Raw genomic sequence first — 12,110 nt, 5'->3', positions numbered from 1 at the left:
CTAAATATATCCGTTTGCATCCTTCTCCAGCATCACTTTGGAAAGGAACAATATTGGCATATACTGTATGAACCCTTTGTTTTTCTCCAGGAGACCCACACATTCCAGTTCAATGTTACTGTGAAGATTTAAAGTATGAAAGAATCATCTGAAAGTATTACTTCATTAAACCATGTGAATGTTTTGCTACAAGTACCAAATGCATATATTTGGAAATTTGTTCACCCTCATCAGAGATTTATAGCGATAAGTATTTGAGAGCGCGCTTTTATGTGTTAAAAAAATGTGTTTGTTTCACATTTTATTAGGATCTTGGCTTCAGTTCTAATATACACTTTGGAGACTTACACAAGTCGATATAGGATCTGGGATCTCAAAGCTAAGATCATCCCAGGGCAGAGTATTTGATACAAATAGGAAAGGTGCACTGCCATAGGAAAAAAAAATAGGTCAGATGGCACATTTTTCCAGAACTAATTATTTATATTTCTCCCTATCAGCATTATTGCATACAGAAGAAATGAATAAAAAAGAGAAACAAAGAAAGAAAGAAAGAAAGAAAGAAAGAAAGAAAGAAAGAAGAAAGAGAAAGAGCAAAATTTATCCAACTTACATAAAATGGAATCTTTTTTAAATCTTTACTTTGAAATGAAGATGCAGTTTTTAGGAGGTAATATTTTCTTCTAATTATCAAGATACTCACAAACACCAGGGGAGAATTTGAAGCACCAAAATAGGAATTGATAATATGAGCTCACCATGCATTCATAAACCTCTCCCCCTGGGTTCCTCTGGATTCTGCTACCTTGGCTTTTGTCCAATGAGCTTTTAAAAGCAAAGGGGAAATGCTGGAGGGTTAAACCTAAGGATTGACCTGCTACTACCACTCCGTGTTTGACCAAAACTCTCATTAGGAAACAACATGGAATAGTTTTTAGCTGCAAAAAGGCACCCAGGAGAATGACAGAAATGTATTAGGTTAACTGTCGGTGCTGCCTGTATACCAAAACAAAAACATCCTGGGAGAGATATGAGCTATGTCAGAAACAGAGTCAGCTAACAACTGTCAGTTGGGATTGTTGAATAGCATTTAAATGCACTGAGCAGCATTTGGGAGCAGGTGACTTCCAAGAAGGATGGGGAAATGAAATTTTGTTAGCTTTGAGAATAGAAAAAGAATGGAACTTGGTAATTCTTTTTTTGTAATGTTTCAGAGATTTTATTTCATTTTTTCTTGCATGTAAAACCTCAACTCTCACAAATTTGCAGAGATATAAATAATGGGCTCTATCTTCACACAGTGCAGAACATTTAATAGGCAATTTATGAATATTTGTTTTACACAAAAAGGAAAGGAAGAAGAAAGCAAATGAGGGAAGAAGTAAGGAGGGAGAATCAAGCCTGAATTAACTGTTGCTGAGTAAAAGAACTGGGAGCAGAAGTGAGTTCCATGAGGCTGAGTATAGGCATAAGAATGCTTGCATGTTAGCCTCAAGCTGTAAGTGGCAGCTGGCTGCATGGCCTTGGCCAGGTGGTCAGTCAGCACTCGCTAGTAGAATTTGGCATTCAAGTTAAGCAGCTGCAAAACGGAAAAGGCCCAGCAGCTTTGTAGAAACAGAGATACGGGCCATTTTATGGTTCCAGGCTTCCAGCCAATCATGATAGGAGAAGGCCCATGACACCTGTCAGTGCCCACAATGGAAAGAGCAGAGCTGCTCTACAATACAGTGCACCAAGCAGGAAAGAGGACAGTCCGGAAAGACCACACTCTCCCCACCCTCAGTTAAAAAGGGGAATCATCTGGTAAGTATGGCATACTTTGGAGAAATGATCGACAAAAATAGATGGGGCTTTGTAAGCAATCCGCCCCCCAAAATTTTCATAGTAATGATTCATATAGTGAATTTGTGGCATAGCAGGGACTAAACAATTGGTTTGCTGATTCTTAGCTCAAAGCTCTTCCACCACCACTGGTTCAAGGCAAATGATTCCCATTTTATCACAACTGCTTTGCTCAGTAGAAATAGGCAAAGCTTGTTCATAAGGTGTACCAAAGCTATTAAAAAGAATGTTTAATTTTCTCTTCCATTAAAATAATCTCCAGAATTCTTTTCCTCAATTGACATGGAAAAACAGAAATTGCCATAAAGACAATCTTCTCATTTTAGCATTCAAAATGTTGTAACTATGTACCAGGCACAACTTAAAAAGAATTTTACAGACTTTGTCTCTACCCTCTGGATTATTTTCTAAAACAAGAGATTATAGTTATGGTTATGACACTGTACTGTGCTCCAAAAAATTTAACCCTGTAATTTTATTTGCTACCAATTTATTTCCAGCCATTAAATCTGAATTAAAATACTTCATTTACCTAATCTAGGGATTTGGGACAAGGGTTATTCAATATGTCTTGATAAATCTTTTAAATTCTCTTTGGATTGCAGGTGTTTGAAAGATACTATTTAATATACAGTATCTATAGACTGTGAAGTAACAAAGGATCTAAATGAGAAGTCAAGTGAACGAAGAAGCCCAGACTAGGGTTAAAAATAAAATCTAAATTTTCTTTGTTTTATTGAGATATAATTGACATATTATATTAGTTTCGGGTGTACGAAATAATGATTTAAATATGTATATGCTGTGAAATGATCACTAAAATAAGTCTAGTTAATATCCATCACCACATACTTACAGTTTTCTTTTTCTTTGGTGAGAACTTTTAACATCAATCTTGGCAATTTTCAGATATACAATACAGTATTATTAAGGGTAGTCACCATGCTGCACATTACATCCCATGACTTACTTATTTTATAATTGGAAGTTTATACCTTTTGACCTCCTTCACCCATTTTACCCACCCTCAACCCCCTGCCTTAGGTAACCACCAATCTATAATCTGTATCTGCAATTTTGTTTTTTTGTTTTTTAGATTCCACATATAAGTGAGATCATACAGTATTTGTCGTTGTCTCACTTACTTCACTTAGCATAATGCTCTCAAAGTCCATCCATGTTGCAAATGGCAAGATTTCCTTCTTTTATGGCTGAATAATATTCCATTGTATATATGTATCACATTTTTCTTATCCATTCATCCAGCAATGGACGCTTATGTTGTTTCCATATCTTGGCATTGTAAATGATGCTACAATGAACATGAGAGTTAGTGATTTAATTTCCTTCGGATAAGTACCCAGAAGTGAAATAGCTGCATCATATAATGTCTTTTTTTTTTAATTTTTTGAGGAAACTCCATACTGTTTTTCATAATGGCTGCACCAATTTACATTCCCATCAGTGGTGCACAGATTTCCCATTTCTCCACTTCCTCATCATCACTTGTTATTTCTAGCCTTTTTGATAACAGCCATACTATCAGGTGTGAGATGGTATTTCATTGTGGTTTTTCATTTGCATTTCCCTGATGCTGAGTGTTGATGAGTATCTTTACATATAACTGTTGGTAATTTTAATGTCTTTCAGAAAAATGCCTATTCAGTTCCTCTACCCATTTTTAATTGGATTTAGTTTTTCTTGTTGTTGTTGCTTGTTTCTTCTATTGAATTGTATAACTTATTTATATATTTCAGATATACTTTCTTATGTGCATTTTATACATTAAAAATAAATGGCAAAAGTCCATTGATATTTGACATAGATAAAATTTGAAGCTTATGCTTTTTTTAAATGTTTATTTTTTAGAGAGAGAAAGAGACAGAGTATGAATGGGGGAGGGACAGAGAGAGAGAGAGGGAGACAGAATCTGAAGCAAGCCCCAGGCTCTGAGCTGTCAGCACAGAGCCCAAAGCAAGGCTTGAACTTATTGAGCCGTGAAATCATGACCTGACCGAAAGTCGGACGCTTAACCAACTGAGTTACCCAGGCGCCCCAAAGCTTATGCTTTTGGAGAAAATTTCTTGAGATACAGAAATCATCATTCATCTAATTAGCTGTGGGGAGGGCGAACGGGGAGGAGAAAAAACTTGATCTTTGAACATTGTACCCAATACCAAAATTCCAGTATGGTGTGTAGAGAACTCTGCTTCAGTGACAATATGCAGAACTAACAATGTAAGTGTGAAGAAATGATGAAACAGAAGAGGCAATTGGCCTCAGGGCTGGTTTGACTGCAGAAAGGAAATCTGAAATTCTGGAAAGCAGCACAGTGAATGCTGAATAAAGGCTCAGACATTGCTTCTGGGCCATTTTCTCAGCACAATATCATGTCATAATGACCAGTGGAATGCTTTGAGGAAAGGAGGCACAAGGGAGCTAGACTAGAATTGGCCACAACCACCCCTTACTTAAAACTAATAGCCCTAATGTGAAAGCCTCACATCAACCTTTGGGAAGAAATGTTGACAACCCGGAGGCAAATAATGAAAACTCAGGTGAGAGTCAGGCTGACACTATACTGTTCAGTCTCATCAAGTGGCTGATGAGGATGAGGAGGATACATTCCCTGAAGATAGATAGAAATGAGCCAAATAATGGCAGCTTATGGGAGAGAGACTAATTAAAAGATGCAGAGAGCATGACAATGAGATCTCAGTGTCTGATGAGGGAAATAGTGTAAATGAACTACTTAACATGAGTTAGCCAATATCAAAATGTATTAGGTACAAACAATGTAAAATAGCTACCTAGTGATCAGAGCATGGGGCCAGGGAAACCTCCTGTGACTATATATACAGCAAACACTTTTACAGTGAGCTATGAGCTAAGGAGATCAGGGAAAGAAGCAAGCCAAAAGACTTAGCCTTCATGGTGTTTGACATCTAAACTTAGCACCATATATGGGGCACCTGGGTGGCTCATTTGGTTAAGCGTCAAACTTCGGCTCAGGTCATGATCTCACAGTTTGTAAGTTCAAGCCCCGTGTCAGGCTCTGAGATGACAGCTTGCTCAGAGCCTGGAGGCTGCTCTGGATTCTGTCTCCCTTTCTCTCTACCCCTCCCCCGCTCACACTCTGTCTCTGTCTCTCTCAAAAATGAATAAATATTAAAAAAAAAATTAAACTTAGCACCATATCATCAGCAAATGACACAGATAGCAAATGGGAAATATGCTAGTTAGTTCAACAGAGAGAATCTAATAAAGGAATTACTTAAAAGAGTTATTGAACAACAGAACAATCAAAAAGGGAATGCTCTACTAACACATGGATAGTAACTAAAGGAAGGTTCTATCTGTAGAATGCAAACAACAAGAGATGAGCTTGAGACTGGTGGTACACTAGAGAAGAGGACTTGAGAAGCTCTGACTCAGCTCTCTTAGAGGTGAGAATCCCTGATGACAGCTGGTATCTCAAGAGCTCAAAGGAGATGCCCTGCCAACCTGGAAGAGGGTCCTACAGACTGCTACTAGTTTCTCAAAGAAATGCCATGAAGTTGGTTCTAAGAACATGGAAGAAACCCAGAAGCTAAACCAACAGCTACTACTGAGGTGAGAAGCTATGGCTGAGATGAGATTGACAGGAGCAGTAGACACCTGGAAGAAGCAAATACCTTCTCCTTCCAACTATATTTCAACCTCTTTAGTAACCTCCATTGACAGACTGAACAGGAAAATAGATGGCAAAGAAGAAATGTAGTTTGCAGAGCCCCCCACAGCACAGAACTGGAATACAATACTTAATAACTGTCACCATGGACTTAACAACCTTGAACCTGAAGGCCAGCGAATATCAAAAGGATTTATTGGAAGAGGCTAATGGTGCTATAATTTCAGTTTATACTCTTATGAAAAGAGGACATTTTTGATGCCTTCCTTACATATGTATGAATCTGAACGACCACCATAATAAAGCCTTTCTCAGTCTAGGTTTATCTATAAATGCACTAAACTCAGCTATTTGTCTTTATAAGGTAGAGAATAAGGTAGAGCACCCAGAGTTTAGTTAATTCAAGTGTTATCATTTCCCAAAGTCTCAATTATACTTTACTTTCATCATACTTTCTACCAGAGATGTTAATGAGAAGCAAAATGGACTGAGACTGTTAATGGACTGAGAAATATTCAAATGTAGGGAAAAGAGAGAAAATAAAAACAATGTGAAGAGTCTAGAACAGGATAATTGGCCTCTGAATAATTAAGTTGATCCTGTGAAAGCATCTTCCCTAGGAATCCCTAATTTTATAGGAATACATTGAGATGACAATTAATTCACATACAGGCTGAAGTACAAAACAGATATAATTGCTACAGTGGTTGTAAAAAAAAGTCCAAGTGAAAAGGTGAGCACTAATTTTCAAGAACAAAAAGAAGATATATGATGGATGTCCCTTATTCCAATTTTCACGTCTTTACCGTCATGTAAAATGTGGACAAGGAGTTATGGAATGTTTTGCTAACATGCCATAAGTTAGAACATAAATGTATACATACAAATCATGTTAAGAAAAAAATGGCACAGAGACATCTAGATAAAATTAAGTAGAGTATTGTAAAGCACATTAAAAATTCTTTCCTTGGTGTTGGACATAGTAAATGTCCACACATAGTAAATGTCTCATGAATAGTATATAACTGTTCATTTGAGGTATTCACACACAAAAAAACAACAAAAACAGAGTTAGCTTTTGTGTCAGTTAGCCATTGCCCAAAAATACTGCATAACAAAATGACACAAAATTTAGGGGATTGAAAGAAAATTGATAATTTTTATGAACCTGCAGTTTGGTTGCTTTCGTTAATCATGGGAGGCTCAGCTGGTGGTTCTTCTCACCCCCACATGCACCACAGACAGCAGCCCTACAGGGCAGCTGGACAATCTCTCTTCCGCATATCTTCCATTCTCTTTTTACCAGCAGACTGGCTGAGCCATGCTTTATTGGTAGCAATGACAGAGGTACAAAACAGTATGTGGAAATGCCTTGGACCTTTTATTTTATTTTTTTACATTTATTTATTTTTGAGAGACAGAGTGAGACAGAGCGTGAGCAGGGGAGGGGCAGAGAGAGAAGGAGACACAAAATCTGAAGCAGGCTCCAAGCTCTGAGCAAGCATTCAGCACAAAGTCCGACACAGGGCTGGAACCCACAAACAGTGAGATCACGACCTGAGCCAAAGTTGGATGCTCAACTGACTGAGCCACCCAGGCACCCCTGCCTTAGTTAGACCTTTTAAAACACAGTATCATTCCAATATCAATGTGTCATTAGCCAAAGCATATCACCAAGTCAAAGGACAGGGAAATTCTCCTGACCATGAGAAGGCCATAGTAAAAAGGTGAGTTGCAGGAGGGGTGAAAAATTGGGACCAATTATGCAATGTACAAGTTTGACCTCTATTTCATAAGGAAATAAAAAAGACCTTGTGTTCTATATGCAAAGAAAGTCCTTATCCATTGAGTATTCAATCTGGCAGAATTCTACAATGAGAATTAACAGCAGAATGTTTTTCTCTTGAAAACAGAAATAAAACTTCAAATGTAAAAAAAATCAGAAAATTGCTTTAATAGAAAAAAAGTGCTAAATTTAGGGTAAGTCATCAGAATGAATATGGAAAACCTTTGTTGCAGTGACAGAGCATCAGGCCAAGAATGAAGATTATGGCAAAGGATGAGTAAATGTAGACTATTTCTGATCCACACTGGGCCTTTGTGTTAGTTAGGAAAAGGTCCTCCCTCTGGGGGAGACAAGTCACATCTGGGTTCAGGATTTGGTAAGTGGGGCTTGGACTGGATTTCAGCTTCCACCTGCTCTCAGCTAGGTCTCATCATTTAGGGTAATCCCGGTGAAAGAGAAAAAAAGCAGAGTTACCTAAGGACTTTACTAGTTTTGTTGATGTGCCTCACTGCCTTGCTATATCTTAAAATTCTTATTGGTTTACCTTAACAGTTCCTTCAAATGGTAGATATTCTTTTCTTCCTTCTTGCCTTTCTTTCACAAATAGGGGCTGAAATTCTGTATAGCAAGTAGGTCCCAGGAAGGTAAGATGCAGCAGGAACAAAACAGACAAAATCCCTGCCCTAGCAAGGTTTATACTATAGCAGGAGAGTCAGACAATGAATAGTAAGCATAACAAATGAATCAATTTTATAGAGTAATAGAGAATGATAAAAGATTTACAGAAAAGAAAGAAGGGAAGGGGAAGGAAGATAGGATAAGATTGTCTCAACAGGTAATAACCAGAGCAAATGCCATCTAAAATAACAGGTCTTTGTTATTAAAAAAAAAAAATGTATGGAAAACTTTTTATTGCCATATTGTCATTTTCCCACTCTATATCCATGGTTGTCATTATGTAAGAAGAAATGAACCCTTCCTAATTTACTCACACTTCAATTCTAATTGATTGTGTAAGCCTGTACTTCCTAGTATAACAAGACTAAACCTAAAAGAAAATCCAATCAGAAGATAAACCTTGATAAAACATAAAATAAATTCTTGCCCTTATTTTGGTAATCTAAGTTCATTATTTTATCTATATATACCAAATATGGCTAAAGCAAGTAAAAGCTTGGAGAAATTTTACAGGAGATTTTTAAAATAAATGCATGTGTAATATAATTTATGTCACAGCTTTTGTGGTCCATATAACATTTTTTCCATTTTTTAAATTTAATATGTTATGCCCATTGAGTTGAACTTAAGATAAATTTATTTATAACATTTTACATTTGCCATAGTGCTTAATAAATAGTTTTAAAGTCTAGAAAACCTTTCCCTTGGCTATGAATTAATCTATAGAACATTCAAAATGGTTGAGTGTGCAAGTTGGGAAAATGAACACATTTGTTACAGTAACAACCCTCTAATGAATTATGGTCTTAAGCTGTTCTCTCAAGTTGTTTATTTAAAATGGTCCTTATCAGTGGTCCAGTTTTCTGGTTAAAAAGGATTATTAAAGTAACAACAAAAACAAAATGAAAGTACAGATAATTACCTAATATTTGTGTTTCTACCAAATCAAGACAAATACATTGAAAAACTTGGGTCTTAATCATGTAAGCATAATAGTTAATTCTTAGCTTTTTGAAATCTACTACCCTCTAAATTTTCTTTAGCAGTTCAAAAGTGTTGTCAGTGTGCTCCTTGTGAAGCACAGAATTCTTTTAGAAACTTTAAGATCTACGTAATTTTAGAACCACAGAATTATAACATTGCTCTCCTTTTCCTTGATTCAGTACATTGCATAACATTGCATACAGTAAAAGACTTTTCTTCCTTTAATCCTCTTTGATTGTTATAACTTGTTTGATAAATGAATTCTGAGAAGAGTAATACGTGTCTCATTTTAAATACCTTAGGTTGGCTTATGTGCAAATGCAATGGCCAGCTTCCTATGTGTAACTGAAATGGAATGAAATGGAATTGAATCCATCACTAGTGAGCTGATGCTTCTCTACTTCTTATGTTGGACTGTTGGCAACTTTCTAGGTTGCTGAAAACATACCAATAAAAATTCTGGAGATGAGAAACTTTCGATAGGACATTTTCTTAATCTTGAATTTTAATCTCTACATTTGCAGTCATTTTAAACCTCTGCCTGGCACCTAATATGAGTTCAATAAATGTTAGTTGCATGACCTCACATATATGTAAGTATGTAAACCCTTATATATATTTTTATTATATTAAATGAGGACTAGATTCTTTGCTTGTATCACATAGGATATGGGATAGGCATTTTTTTTAAGTCCAGATAGTGAATATTCTAGGCTTGCATGACATACACTCTGTCACAAATAATCAACTCTGATGTTATAGCACAAAATCAATACATAAACACAAGCAATACACAAATGAATGTGAATGGTTCTATTTTACTAAAACATTTACTAAATGGTCATAGGCTACAGCCTATATGGGTTATACTTTACCCTTGATATAGACCATTTCAAATTGCACATGCAAGTTGAACTACAGAATTGTCCCTAAAACTCCAGGTAAACACAAGGGAATTTTGTTGAACATATTCAAAATGCACATCTATAGAGTTTTTGAAAATTTATGAGTTATTTCTGACTCATTTAAAGAAACTAATTGTCCAAATTTTCATATGTTTTATAATATTTAAATAGGGGTATGCTTAAAATATAAAATAAGGAATCTTGTTTTTATTGTCCATGTGATCCAAAACACATGAATACAACTAGGTATCACAATTTACTACTAACAACTTTAGAAAGCAATGGAGCAAATGTAAAGCTAAATCCTTCTCTTAACCTATGACTGCCTTATTCATTTTTAAGTTATTAATTATATTAGTCTGTAAAATGAGAAAGATGTGAGCTTCATATCATTAATCTCTAAAATGGGAAGAGTATTTGCACAAAACCCTTCAATGAATGGAGGAAGAACCAAAAAAAAATCAATTTGGGTCTGTCAAGCTGAGAGGTCATGTTTAATTTTTTAATGTGACCTTTCAGAGTATTTTGATGCCTCAGTCTTAAAGGCAGTTGAGGTTAGCAAGATCTTCCAATATACTGAACTAAAAATACTCAGCCTAAGTGTCCAAGAGAACAATATCACAGAATTGACATTGCTGCTGAAAGCCTACAAGAAGCAAATAAAAAAAACAAAAAGATTACAAGACATTTTATAAGCAAAGTGCTCTCTAAATGCTCAACAATGTTTCTGCTAATGACTTTCCTCTCCTAGAATTCTGCCTCAGTCTTTCAATGTCTTTCCTGTATCACGAGTGTATTTTAGTTCTAGCTAGTCTCCCTCAGATGCCATTCAGTGAGTTAGAACCATTTGGCAGGCAGCCATACACTACCTGTAACAAAGACCTTATTTAAGTTCTGTATCTTAAAGATAGAATTGTCATCTCTGCTAGATGAGGATCTGCTAAGCTTACCAGGGTAACTCTCTTAAAGGATAAGTTTATTTTTCATAAAATAAACTGTGGAGACAACTAAATCTTTGAACACAACCACTGACCGCTTTTAATAACACCATACCCTAAATAGGTATCCTATCTAGCTTATACTCAACGAAACTTCGAATAGCTAATTTATGACTCATTGATTCTACTTTCATGTTTTATTGCTTCTAGTTAAAGCAGAAAGCTTCTTTTTTCAGATGGTGAAAATGAAAAATAGATTTGCAAGATCAAGGTACACTTGGGAGTGCAAACCAAAGTCAGATCATGGAAGAATCTCTTTGATCCTAATTCCCTGAATTGCATACAGGTGTCGGACCTTCTTAAACTCTGCTGATACTAACTAGGCAAGACAAGGGGTGACTTGTATGTCCAGCCTCTGCTGTTCCAGACTCTTACCTACTGCAGTCCTTCAACCTGTCACAGTGTATAAAAAGCCCTCAGAGAGCAATAGCATAAGCACTCCTTGTGCTTTATGCACAACAGAGACAACTAGAAATGATGAGTTTATTTTGCAAATTTAATTTAGGAGGTTTTTACACTGTGTGCACACATCCTTTTCTGAAAGTCACAGGAAAAGTATTAGATTTCTTTCAAGGCAAACTAAATACAGTTTTTGCTAAAACCCAGTTGAGAAATGTATAAGAATTAAACCACATTAGAGAGAATGCCAACACTGAGTTCATCGTTTGTTGTAGTAGTTTAGACTTGCATAGGGTTGTATACATGAATAAAAACTCATCCAGCTGCTGGGGTCTGTCTTTAATCATATTTTTCCAGGCACCTAAATAATATAGCCAACATGTAAACAATAAAATTATGTGTACCTTAATATGACATAATAGTTAAGACCAATGAATTTGGAATTTAAAAAATAAAAAAATAAATAAATCCCTGTTCCACCACTTATTAATTTTGTGTCCTTGAAAAGCTACTTAATAATAAGCCTCAACTTCTGTACTTGTGAAATGGGGTAATAAATGTATTTACTCCATAGACTGATGGCAGTTAGATAAGGCATTTATGTAAGGCTGGGTGTCCAGAGCCCTGGGCACCTTATGCACTGACGCCTAAAAGTTTCGTGGGTTAGGTGAGGTAGAAATGAGTTTATTAAAAATCAACCCCTGGCCACCCATCTGGCTCAATCAAATTCATCCCTCAGCAAAACCAAGCATTTTATTAGGTAATGAAAAAGAGATGTCTGTCCATTTAGAGCAGAGCAAGCTACCAGTCCACATCTCCCAAGGCTATTACACGGACATTTTTTTCTG

The 12,110-nt window shown here is 36.1% G+C and overlaps 2 long non-coding RNA genes across 3 annotated transcripts in view; both read left to right on the top strand.

The window, feature by feature from the left end:
- LOC113604785 (uncharacterized) overlaps window positions 1-12,110 on the top strand; it is a 207,251-nt gene that overhangs the window by 30,921 nt on the left and 164,220 nt on the right. The window lies entirely within an intron of this gene.
- On the top strand, window positions 435-5,845 carry LOC128315142 (uncharacterized). 2 transcript variants are annotated; one of them, XR_008297593.1, is made up of 3 exons: window positions 435-670; window positions 1,645-1,803; window positions 5,205-5,845. It is a non-coding gene; the product is annotated as an uncharacterized LOC128315142 (long non-coding RNA). The 2 variants fall into 2 exon arrangements; XR_008297592.1 differs by having other exon boundaries at window positions 560-1,803.

The sequence above is a fragment of the Acinonyx jubatus genome, chromosome C2 (assembly GCF_027475565.1).
Source record: "Acinonyx jubatus isolate Ajub_Pintada_27869175 chromosome C2, VMU_Ajub_asm_v1.0, whole genome shotgun sequence".
Lineage (NCBI taxonomy): Eukaryota > Metazoa > Chordata > Mammalia > Carnivora > Felidae > Acinonyx > Acinonyx jubatus.
The sequence above is the reverse complement of the archived record's forward strand: the minus strand, read 5'-3'. Positions and strand labels throughout refer to the sequence as shown.